Raw genomic sequence first — 12502 nt, 5'->3', positions numbered from 1 at the left:
GCAAAAGGACTAAGGCAAAGGGCTTTCTCTTGTAGTTTTTTCTGGATAAGAAGATCTCACAGAAGATTTTCACCTATGTCTTCTTGAACAGAACTGTATCATGTGGCCATCTCTACCTGCAAAAGAGCCTGGAAATTTTAGCATTTTCTTTTCCACCCTCTATAGTATAGAAAGGTAAAAGAGAATAGGAACAAATTTTTACAGAGCCACTCTACAAGACCTGCATACCTTGGGACCAAGATATTTGTTTGTTAAATATGTCACCGTAAAAGGTAGGGCATAAACGGTTACTTTGTAAAGATCAGAGGTAGGGACTTCCCTGATGGCACAGTGGTTAAGAATCCCCCTGTCAATGCAAGGGACACAGGTTGGAGCCCTGGCCTGGGAAGATCCCACATGCCACAGAGCAACTAAGCCCGTGAGCCACAACTACTGAGCCCGTGTGCCACAACTAATGAAGCCTGTGAGCCTAGAGGCCATGCTCCACAGCAAGAGAAGCCACCGCAATGAGAAGCCCGCGCACCGCAACGAAGAGTAGCCCCCGTTAGCCACAACTAGAGAAAACCTGCATGCAGCAACGAAGACCCAACGCAGCCAGAAATAAATAAATAAATAATAAATTAATTTTTAAAAATCACAGATATGCAAAGATCACCAATATAGGATAAAATAAAGGAAGCAAACTATCCTAATGTTAGGTAAATAAGCTTAGAATAAAATTTCTAATGACAGCATCATACATTGCTCTGTCTCAAACAACTGAGATAAAATAAAGATGAAATGCTCCCAGAAAACTGTTTTAATTATCTCTATGAAAAGTGAAAACATTTTCCATTGAAATGATGGGTTCCATTTTACAGGTCTTCAGAGATTCTTGGTTTTCCACAGTTTTGGTAGAGAAAGGCTTCACCTCCCTGCTGACGTATGTTATCGACTGTTGCATAACAAACTATATCAAAACTTGGTGGTTTAAAACAATAACAATGTATTTATTATTTCTCATGATTTTGTGGATTAAATTGGCAGTTCTTCTGTCTTCTCTCCTGGACTCACTCATGGGGCTACCAGAGGCCACAGACCCTGTTGGGTAGCCCTCTCTTTCAACTAGACACAGTTGCAGCTCCCTTGAATTCTTGTAATCCTTCCTTCCCTTGCCCCTTCAGGCCTAGGAGGTAGCACCTCTGATGACTCCCCACTGATGCCAGACTGAATGCTTCACCACACTTGTAGATACTTCATTACTCTGTCCACACCTTTGTGAATATCCCTTTCATTATATTATCTTCAGTTTCCCATTTGAGTATGCAATCTGTTTCCTCCAAGGATTCTGAATGATACACCTCTGAATGTTATAGTAGGGAAAATTATCAGGCAAAAGATTAGAAGGCAGGGCTTCCTGGTGGCGCGGTGGTTGGGAGTCCGCCTGCCGATGCAGGGGACGCGGGTCCCGGTCCGGGAATATCCCACATGCCGCGGAGCGGCTGGGCCCGTGAGCCATGGCCGCTGAGCCTGCGCGTCCGGAGCCTGTGCTCCGCAAGGGGAGAGGCCACGGCAGTGAGAGGCTCGCGTAACGCGCAAAAAAAAAAAAAAAAAGATTAGAAGGCAAAATTATATCATCTCACATTACAGTATAAGTAGCTAGAAGCATGGAAGAAATTTTTCTTCAAAAATGAAGAGACAGGGAGGAAGGAAGAAAGGAAGGAAGGAAGAGAGAAAAGTTGATTGATTCTGTCTGGAAGGATCAGAGATTCCACATGATAACTGAGCTGAGCCTTAATGCTCAAGAAGGCTCTAAGCAAAAAGGCAAAATGCTGGGATGGTGAGGAATAAATTAGGAGTTTGGGATTAAAATATACACACTACTATATATGAAATAGATAACCAACAAGGACCTACAGTATAGCACAGGGAACTATACTCAATAACTTGTGTATTTCTTTTTATAAATTTATTTATTTATTTTTTGGCTGTGTTGGGTCTTCACTGCTGCCTGCGGGCTTTCTCTATTTGTGGCGAGCGGGGGCTACTCTTCCTTGTGGTGCGAGGGCTTCTCATTGCGGTGGCTTCTCTTGTGGCGGAGCACGGGCTCTAGGCGCGTGGGTTTCAGTAGTTGTGGTGCGTGGGCTCAGTAGTTTTCGCTCATGGGCTCTAGAGCGCGGGCTCAGTAGTTGTGGCGCACAGGCTTAGTTGCTCTGCAGCATGTGGGATCTTCCCAGACCAGGGCTCGAGCCCGTGTCCCCTGCGTTGGCAGGGAGATTCTTAACCACTGTGCCACCAGGGAAGTCCCGATACTCAATATCTTGTAGTAACCTATAATGGAAAAGAATCTGAAAAAGTGAATCAGTATATATATATATATATATATATATATATATATATATATATGTATATATATATGTATGTATATACACACACAACTGAATCACTTTCCTGTGATTTCCTGAAACTAACACAACATTGTGAATCAACTATACTTCAATAAAAAAAAAATTTTTAAGGCAAAATGCTCAGAGAAGAGTGAAAGCACAGTGTGTCTGGAAATACAGAGTGAACCCTGTACCTGGAGCATTCTGTGAGGGGGAGCTACGTGTGGAAATTCAGGCTGGAAATTTGACTGGGATCAGATCAGGGAGGGCTATGAATGCCAGCTTTAAGAATTTGGTCTTGGGACTTCCCTGGTGGCGAAGTGGTTAAGAATCTGCCTGCCAGTGCAGGGAACACAGGTTCGAGCCCTGGTCCAGGAAGATCCCACATGCCGAGGAGCGGCTAAGCCCGTGTGCCGCAACTACTGAGCCTGTGTGCTCTGGAGCCCACGAACCACAACTACTGAGCCCGCATGCCACAACTACTGAAGCCCGCGTGCCTAGAGCCCGTGCTCCACAACAAGAGAAGCCACCACAATGAGAAGCCCACGCACTGCAACGAAGAGTAGCCCGCACTCACCTCGACTAGAGAAAGCCTGCGCGCAGCAATGAAGACCCGACAAAGCCAAAAATAAATAAATAAATAATTTAAAATTAAGAAAAAAGAATTTGGTTTTTATTCTGTACCCCAGGGTTTTCAAAATATACAACTAGTGCCATGTAAGATGACTTAGGTAATACACAAAAGAAATTTTTTTTGCTATGTAATTTTTAATGTGTGGTAGGAAAAACAAGAGCTATAATGCCAAAACTCTGACTTCACAAATATTGTTGCTTAGAAGAGGTTGAAATTGGTAGAAAGAGAAGCCCGTGAAATTAGAGAAAAATATTAAACAATTATATGGGTGGAATGGGTCTATGGACATAGTCATGAAAATAGTACAAGGTTTGGGAAGCACTGCAATGAGCAAAGGGACCTTTGATGTTGCCTTGGTGGGAGTGTTATGGGGAGGGCAGTACCGTGAAGACAGCTGTGCTTTGTAAGGATCATGCTGGCGACCCTGTGGAGGAGGATGTACCGAGAGAGACTGGTGCTGGAGGCAGGAGCACTGTTAGGAAGCTGATACCCAGGAGGAGAAAGATGAGGGCCTGGACCACAGTAGCAACAGAGAGGATGGTGAGGACTCACACAAAGTGCACTCCAGATTCAAGTTAAAAAGTTTATGACCTGATTAATAGAGACAAAATTCCATTTATAGATTTAGAGGACAGGGGAAGAACGGGAATTGCTTAGTGGGGGCATGGGGAGAGTATTGAATTAATGCACTTTTTTTTTTTTTTTTTTTTTTTTTGCGGTACGCGGGCCTCTCACTGTTGTGGCCTCTCCTACCGCGGAGCACAGGCTCCAGACGCACAGGCTCAGCGGCCATGGCTCACGGGCCCAGCCGCTCCGCGGCATGTGGGATCTTCCCAGACCGGGGCACGAACCCACGTCCCCTGCATCGGCAGGCTGACTCCCAACCACTGCACCACCAGGGAAGCCCAATGCACTTATTTTTGACATGTGGATTTTGGGGCACCTCCCAGATGTTCACATGTCCATGGGCCACTTAAGGATATGTGTCTCTAGGCACTGCCCAGAAAAATAGCCAGGATACATGTGCAGGCATGTTCCCTACATGTTCCATATGTCTGGTTCTTTCCTCACTCTTACACCTATTCTTGAATTCTGTTATCATGGAGTTTGATAAACACCAACCCATTTCAGGAAAATGAGAAGTACTTAGGTCCTCTCAGGGGACCTTGCTCGATCCACGGATCACAACCAGCAACTTCCAAAATAAGTGAATTAGAACATATTAGAGCTGGAGGACCTTAGTGATCATCTGGTACAGTTATTCTGAAGGGTGAGGACACATAAGAGTCACCTGGAGGGTTTGTTAATGCACAGATTGCTGGGACCTACACCAGAGTTTTTGATTCAGTAGGTCTGGGTAGGGCCCAAGAATTTGCATTTTGAGCAAGTTTCCAGGTGATACTGAGGTTGCTGGTCTGGGGACTACACTTTGAGAACCACTGATGTAACACAACTTCTCCAGACTACAGGCTGAGAAACTGCAGCCTGGAGAGGTAAAGTGCATCATAGCAGCAAAACATATTGGAAAGAACATGGACTTTGCAGTCAATCAGACCTGGTTTCAAATCCTGGCTGACTCACTATGTGATCTCAGGCAGGTACTTAACTGCTGAGCCTCAGTTTCTCTTCTATGAAATGGTTAGAACAACAAGATAGTAGATGTTTGTCATTCTTTCTGGCTGCCACAGAAAGATCGAGTTCCAGGGTGGATAGTGGCCGTGGTGTCAGCAGTGCCTTCCAGCACCCAGTCAGGGCATTGGTCTGCAAATTGCACTGTCTAGTGTTTAGTGGCAGTTGCCACAGTGCCCCTGTTGGCTTGGTTCTATGATTTGAGGCATTGTTTCTGGCTGTACAACCTTGGAACCCAGACCCCCAGCCCTCCTGTGACCTGCTTAAATCTTTCTGGAATCAAATACTTATTTTGCACAACTGTTGTGAGAGGTAAATGAGATAATGTATGTGATATTCCTATCACTCTGTTAAAAAATACTTGGTACTCATTACATTGAAGCCATCATAGTAATTATCGTTATTAGTTTGAAAATGAATTCGCAGTTTGGCCAGAGAGGTATGCCCTGAGGCAGATGGTCTGGATCCCTCCCTGGACATCACTGGGAAAGATGCCGCTGGGAAGAGCACTCAGTCTAGCCAACTTGGGAACTGGACTTGCTCAGGACCTCCAAATGCTCATGTGCTAGGGAAGCCTCACAATAATTCATGAACGCGTGATTTGGGTTCCCAAATCAGGGAACCAATTTGCCAATGTATGTATCTGTTGCTTTCCCTTTCCACTACCGAGGAAGTCTGCACATCCTCTATCTAGGGCACTCCCTTTTCAGCGAGGTACCAATGTGGTGCCTGATGAGCAGAACATTAGGATAAAAGAAGAGGACTAACTCTGTGAAGGTATTTTGGCCAGGACACGTGGAGGCCCAAAGAACCATCCCTGCCCCACCAGTGACCACATTTCGGCACTTCTCTCCCCAAGATAATTCTGGGCACGTGGTAACAATTCTGATTGACTGAGTTGCCCATTTGCCACATTCCATTTTGGATCAATAGATTGATATTGGTTGATCAATGACTTTTTCTTTCATTTTAGATACATTAATATCAAGCCGATAAAGTTGAAAGAAATATTTTTCTTCTTCTACCTTACTCTTCACTTCCTCTTTGTCCAATCAACCACCAAGTCCTATCAATCCCACAACTACAAATATGTCCTGAAACTGTCCTTTCCATCTCCATTGCCACCTCTTTATCTCAACCAACATCATCTCTCATTATCTCATTATCATTTTGCTTGCTCTCCTCCCTGGGCCCACTCCCTTCTAACTCCATTCTCCACTTAGGAGCTAGAGTGATCTTTTTAAAACCCAAATTTGATCAGGCCACTCCTCTAAGCTAAAACCTAATTAATTTAATCCATTAAAACGACTGCCTGTTTCTCTAGAAAACTGTCAAAAATCCCCAGCATAGTACAATGCCTAATAGTATTTGCAGGGGCTTTAATAAATATTTGTTGAAGGGAGGGAGTCAAGTCTCTGGACCTGAGAGGAACTGCCTTGTCCCTTTGTGTGTTAATTTGACTTGCTTAAATCTCAGAGTACCTCCTTGTTTCCACCCTCTTGGAAACACCTCATTGTAGTAGCCTCTGGCATCTCTTACAAAGAGATTTTCCTCAAGGTCACACAGCTGGTGCATAGGCACCAAATAGAATATACAGCCCTATTATTTTTCACTGTGGAGCCACTGTTATGTGAGAAGCAATCACAGTTGAAAAGTGACAACCACCAGTAGGATGCTTGATCCTCCTGCAACACTCCCACCAAGTCTCCAGGCCTCTGTACAGAGTCTTTCGAAGATAAAGGAAATCCACCTTCTTACCCCACCAAAGAAGCCCCTTCATCTTTAGACAATTCTACAAGTTATTGAAAATGAGACTTTTCAGAGAAGAATCCAACCTAGCCAGTTTATCAAAGGATAGAGATAAGGAGGGAAAGGAGGTTGTGTGTGAGAGAGAGACCCACATCCTCCCTCATGTGGTGGTGCTCAGGTGCTTTGGGCCAGCTGCCTCCAAGAGAAGAGGAAGGTGGGTGACTTTGACTCCAGCTTAGTTCAGGGAGAGATTCATGATATCTAGCCTCAAAGATTCTACGAGCTACTATAGACTAGCCAGGGACTAGAACAAGGAAAGGATGTGTGTGGAGGAAATGGGATTAATCCCAGCTCACATGTTGGGTGGAATCCCAGCTGCTGCAGCTGCTGAGGGCTTAACCAGCTGTTCCCTAGGCAGCTGCAATGTTCAGCCCAGACCTGGCTCTCAGGGTGGCAGCTCTGTCTCAGCTTAGGGCCATCAGCTCCAAGCAAAGTCAAGCCTCCGTGGAAAGAATCGCTGGAAAGCAAAAGAGAATAGCAGAAAAAGAGTCCCTAGTTCCAATAAATCCTTTTTTGACACCATGTGGTTTGAAAGCAGACCACTGTGTTCTTAGGTTATGTGGTCTCAAGGAGGGAAGTTGAGAGACAGTTGGGGTTCAGGTTTCAGAGAGAAGCAAAGCCAGGGCTTGAGGTACCACCTTCAGTTCTGTTTCTATCTTATCCTGTCCTGCTCCAGTTTCCCTACGCTGCCCCCACCTCCATCTGTTCCCATAACACGCTCTCTGTAGGGACGGGGGCATTTCCTACTTGTGGTCAGAATTAGCGATACTCATATGCTCAGATGAGAACCAACCTACTTAGGGATAAAGATGACCCAAAAAGCCCATCCAATTGGCAATTTCCTTTTTTATTTATTTATGGCATGTGGGATCTTAGTTCCCCGACCATGGATGGAACCCTTGCCCTCTGCCATGGAAGTGCGGAGTCCTAACCGCTGGGCCACCAGGGAAGTCCCGGCAATTTCCTTTTTTTTTTTTTTTTTTGCGGTACGCGGGCCTCTCACTATTGTGGCCTCTCCCGTTGCGGAGCACAGGCTCCGGACGCGCAGGCTCAGCGGCCACGGCTCACGGGCCCAGCCGGTCCGCGGCATGTGGGATCTTCCCGGACCGGGGCACGAACCCGTGTTCCCTGCATCGGCAGGCGGACTCCCAACCACTGCGCCACCAGGGAAGCCCCAATTTCCTTATTTTAAAATGCAAGTTTGACTTTTCCCCTCACCTGCTTCAAATCCTGCAATTGCTTTCAACTTCCAGACAGGATTGAAAACCCTTAAAGTCGACCCCATCTCCCGCTCACTATACTGAACTTGTCGATGCTCCTCAGATTCATCTTACTGTTGCTCCCCAACTCCAGGCCTTTGCACATGCTGTTCCCTCGGCTTGAACAACTCTTACCTACCGTACAGGTCTCAGCTTAAATGCCACTTCTCATCTCTTTACCACACTCAACAACCTTCTAACCACTTATGCCTGTCTCACCAGATGACCCGTAGGAGCGATGCCTGACTTTATTGTCCTATGCCCAAGGCACAACACAATATTTGACACAGAGTAGGCACTCAGTAAACCCTTATTAAAGATACCGCTTTCTCATGGGAGATGTTCATCATTAACCAAGTCACATATAGAGACAATAACAGGGAGAGGAAGGTTTGAATATGATAATTGGCCACAAAATCCCCCACAGGAAACTACCCTAACCAGCCATAAGCTGCTTCCCATAGACAGCTGCCTCAGTTACCCAGACAGGGAAGAACGCTTCCTCCAATATAGCAGGGACCACAAAAGCACAGTCAGGGATACACATCTCAAGGCTCTAGGTCAGAAATGCTAATTTTTCAAGCAGAGTTGTTTCTCTTCACTAAGGACCCCATCTTAGCACTGGCCTCTTCTTATTTCAAACATTTCTGGAAGCTTATATTATTCTGCTAGAGCTGTCATAACAAAATATCACAGACTGGGCGGCTTAGACATCAAACATTTATTTTCTCATAGTTTTAGAAGCTAGAAAAATCCAAGATCAAGGTTCCAGCCAATTTGGTTTCTGGTGAGAGCTCTCTTCCTGGCCTGCAGACGGCTGCCTTCTCACTATGGCCTCACATGGCCTTTCGTTGCACATGTGAAGAGAGAGAAAGCAAGCTCTCTCCTATGTCTTCTTGTAAGGACACTAATTCTGTCAGATCAAGGCCCACTCCTATGACCTCATTTAACCTTAATTACTTCTTTAGAGACCCCATCTCCAGATACAGCCACATGGGCATGAGGGCTTCAACATATGAATCTGGGGGGAGACACATGCATTCAGTCCATAACAAAGTGCAACATTCCCCTCCTCTAATTCAAAAAGAGCTGAGAGTCTTCTCATGCTTTCTGGCTTGGTGTACCAACCTGCCATGGATGACTGCCAGAGAGTTGCAGCCACATCTGTATTTCCTTAACTGGTAGCTAGGTTGCTTTAGTTAAGGAAGCCAGTCATCCAGGCAGGAGGAAGAAGAGCCAATGAAAATGAGAGAGAAATAACTGTCAGAAAGCTAGACTTACTAGTGACCCAATGGAGGGAATGAGGAAGAGAGTCAAAACCAGCTTAAGGTCCCATAGGATGTGGCCCCATCCATCAAGGCATTCTTTTTTTTTTTTTTGCAATACGCGGGCCTCTCACTGTTGTGGCCTCTCCCGTTGCGGAGCACAGGCTCTGGACGCGCAGGCTCAGCAGCCATGGCTCCCGGGCCCAGCCACTCCGCGGCATGTGGGATCCTCCCGGACGGGGCACGAACCCGTGTCCCCTGCATCGGCAGGCGGACTCTCAACCACTGCGCCACCAGGGAAGCCCCCATCGAGGCATTCTTATTTCGTTGTGCCTGCCCCAATTTTCCTTATCTGTAATACAATCTCATAGGGTTATTGTGAGGACCAATGAGAAAGTATGTAAAGTGCTAAAACAGGGCCTGGCCTGCAGTAAGTTCTCAGGAAATTTTAGCTACATAGAGTTACATTTCCCAATTTCCTACTCTAACCAGCCTGCACATCTTCATCCCAGATTCCAAGTCCTCGCTCATGTTGGTACTTCTGTCTGGAATGGCCTTTCTAGTCTCCTCCACTTACACAGGCTACAACATCCTATTCAGGCCCTACTTTCTCCACAAGGCCTCCTATGTACAAATATGACATTTAGCACCCGTTCAACTCATCTTGATTAAGTAACAATGTTGCTTTGGCAGCTAACAATCTTATACCTTTAAGAAGCTATTTCTTAATTTTGGTGTGTTTTTCAGTGCCTAATACGGTGCTACACTGTAGATGTTCAGTAACTCCTGCTTGAAGAAAGGAAGGGGAGAAAAATCTGGATTCTGGGCAATAAAAAGGTCACCTGAACCTTAAAGCAGTGCTTCTCAACTCCGGTTTCCCAGTATGTGGAGAGGTCTTGCCAGGATGATCACAAAATTCTCTGCAATTCTCAAAACAAGATTACTTTTAATTATACTTTAGTTCTAAAGCAAAACTAAATCTGTCACACAGCACCTTCTGAAGAACGGAGTGTTATGAAATCAAACAATTATAGGGACAACACAATCCCCAAAGGTCTGGGAACCATTGATAATGCTGCCTCTGGTAGAGTGGTAAGGACAGAAGCAGACAGACAGCAGACAGCAGCAAAGGGAGTGAGAAACGGGTGCAGAGCATATAAAACTCAATGGTATCTATTCCACATTGGGCACATACATTGATATTGTCAACAATCCTGTCAGGGAAGGATCATTATCTCCAGATCTGCCTGACTTCCTAGCCATGCCCTTTCTTTCCCTAATCCTCCTTGCCAATTCTGTTAATGAGAAGGGGTGCTGCATTTGGAGATGTTGTGTGGCCAAGTAAATATGCCTTCCTGGCCATCTTCATAGAGACGGTACTCTTTGCTGCTTGAGGGAAGGGAATGGACTTTATTTTAGGAAGCTGGGAGGGCGTCAAGGGGACAAGAATAAGGAGGGATGGAAGTTGAGGGTGAGAGGTGAGCCTCAGGCCTGGGGAGTAATCTACAGGATGTAGTTTAAGGGAAACCAATTAGTTCTCCTTGTCCCCAGGTATCTCCTGCCCAACATATTAAGGTGCTAGGAATCAGCACCATTATGGTCTCATGGTTTAAGGCCTTATTTTCAGCAGGCCTTTAAGATATATGCATTACATGATCTTTTGATCATGTAATAGGCCTGTGAAAACAGCCCTACCAACGTAGAAATACTAATTAGTTTATCAGATTAGTCATCACCTGGAGTGACATGACAGTAGGGCATCAGGATCTGATAGAATGAGACAAGAGCAGGTTTAGAAAGTAGGAAGGAAAGGTCCACAGCTTGGACTGTGTTTCTGAAATCCCTCTGAAAGGGGGAGGGTGGTGGTAATGGGCACCTGGTGTGGACTGAGGGAAATGGGAGGTGGAAAGATACTAAAGGTAAACTTGGCCTGCTTCCAAATGTCGGCTTTATCAAGCACTACCTGGAACCCTAAGTATGCTTTCACCTCCAGACACTGAACTCAAAGTGTCACAGGGTGAGGGAGGTGAGTGGGCAACTTGGACACACATGGAAATCTGGAATACTACAGGCTACAACCATACCTCCAGCTTCCAGGAGCCACAGAGCTAAACCAGGTGCAAGGGATACAAAAGTGCCACTTTCCAAATGAGAGGCAGGTGGGTTCCTCGCCAGCCCCTGATACCGGTGGCTAAGCCCTGGCAGCTTAACAAGTACCATCCACCATCTCTTGCATCCTGGGGGAAGGCTCCTCTGCACAAATCCAGTCCACCCTCTGCGCAGCATTTTTCCTTTGGCCGGGAAGGGAACCGATCCTGAAGGCCACTAGAGGGCAGTATATAGCAGGGACCCTGTGCAGGAAGAGCACAGCCGCTACAGGGAAAGGTGGGCTCCTGGTGGTACCGCCAACCCCTACCATTCTCCGGGCCCTGACACTCTCCTTCCAGTGCAGTCCAACTTCCTCGGAGCTTCCATTCCTAACTCGGGGCACTTGCCTGCCTGGATTCCAGGTGTCTGCTGCGTTGGACCCAGAGGTTCCAGAAACACCCAGGCCAGGAAAGCAGAGCTAGAAATAATGGGAGAGGGGAGAGGGGAAAGGTGGAGGAAGCCAGTAGAAACAACAACCAGGACAGGTGATCAGGAAGGGGGCTCAGGTTTTAATTCCTATGTGCCCTTGCTTGGAGAGCCTATGCCCCCTCTACCCCCATACATCTGGGCTCAGCCCATCAGGAGGGATAGGTTCTAGCCCTCTGTCCAGGTTCTTTCTCTTGATCAAGAGTGTGTGGGGACTATTAGTTATGAATTAGCTAGGGATTCCCATGAGTCATCAGTTGGTCCAGTTACATCCCCCCAAAAAACATCAGCCCCATGTAGACCCCTTACACCAGAGTAGGATGGGGATTACGGTGATTCTTGAGGGAGGGACCAGGACTGCAGGCTAACAATTGGGGGCCAGAATTCTTTAAGTATCAGTACCCACAGTGGCCTGAGCCACCTCTGGAGCCCCTATGAACAGAAAAAGGACGTTTTTGGGTTTTCTTGTTCCTTGGGTAACCCTGGTCCCTCCAACAGTCGGTATGCAAACATGTGGGCAGAATGCTAGTCCTCTCTGGGTGGGAAAAAGAACTAGCAGCCTAGAAAAGGGCAGACTCTTCTGGTCTCTGTTGCTGGTCGATTGGGATGCCTCCTCTGAGAGGAGGAAGCAGGGTGGGACGATCTGCTGGGGAAGGAGAGGGGAATGGGAAGTAAAGTATGGTTCCCTTTCTCCGTACCCCCTCCCCCAATCTGGAGGTAAATCACCATCTGAATAGAGATATTTCCCAATAAGCTCCTGGAAGCCTTCCCTTTATTAGCCCACTTGTAGGAAAATGTCAGATGTCAGATTGGCTCCCATGTCAGATAACTGTTAACGCTGTGCCCCAGCCCCTCATCTTGCCAGGCGGGGCAAGCAGATTATTATATTACAATTTATAAATAGAAAATAAAATAAAATAATCGGGTGGGGCTGAGGCACTGGGGAAGAAGAGGAGAAATAGTCCT

Source organism: Stenella coeruleoalba (genome assembly GCF_951394435.1).
Source record: "Stenella coeruleoalba genome assembly, chromosome: 11".
NCBI lineage: Eukaryota > Metazoa > Chordata > Mammalia > Artiodactyla > Delphinidae > Stenella > Stenella coeruleoalba.
The sequence above is the reverse complement of the archived record's forward strand: the minus strand, read 5'-3'. Positions refer to the sequence as shown.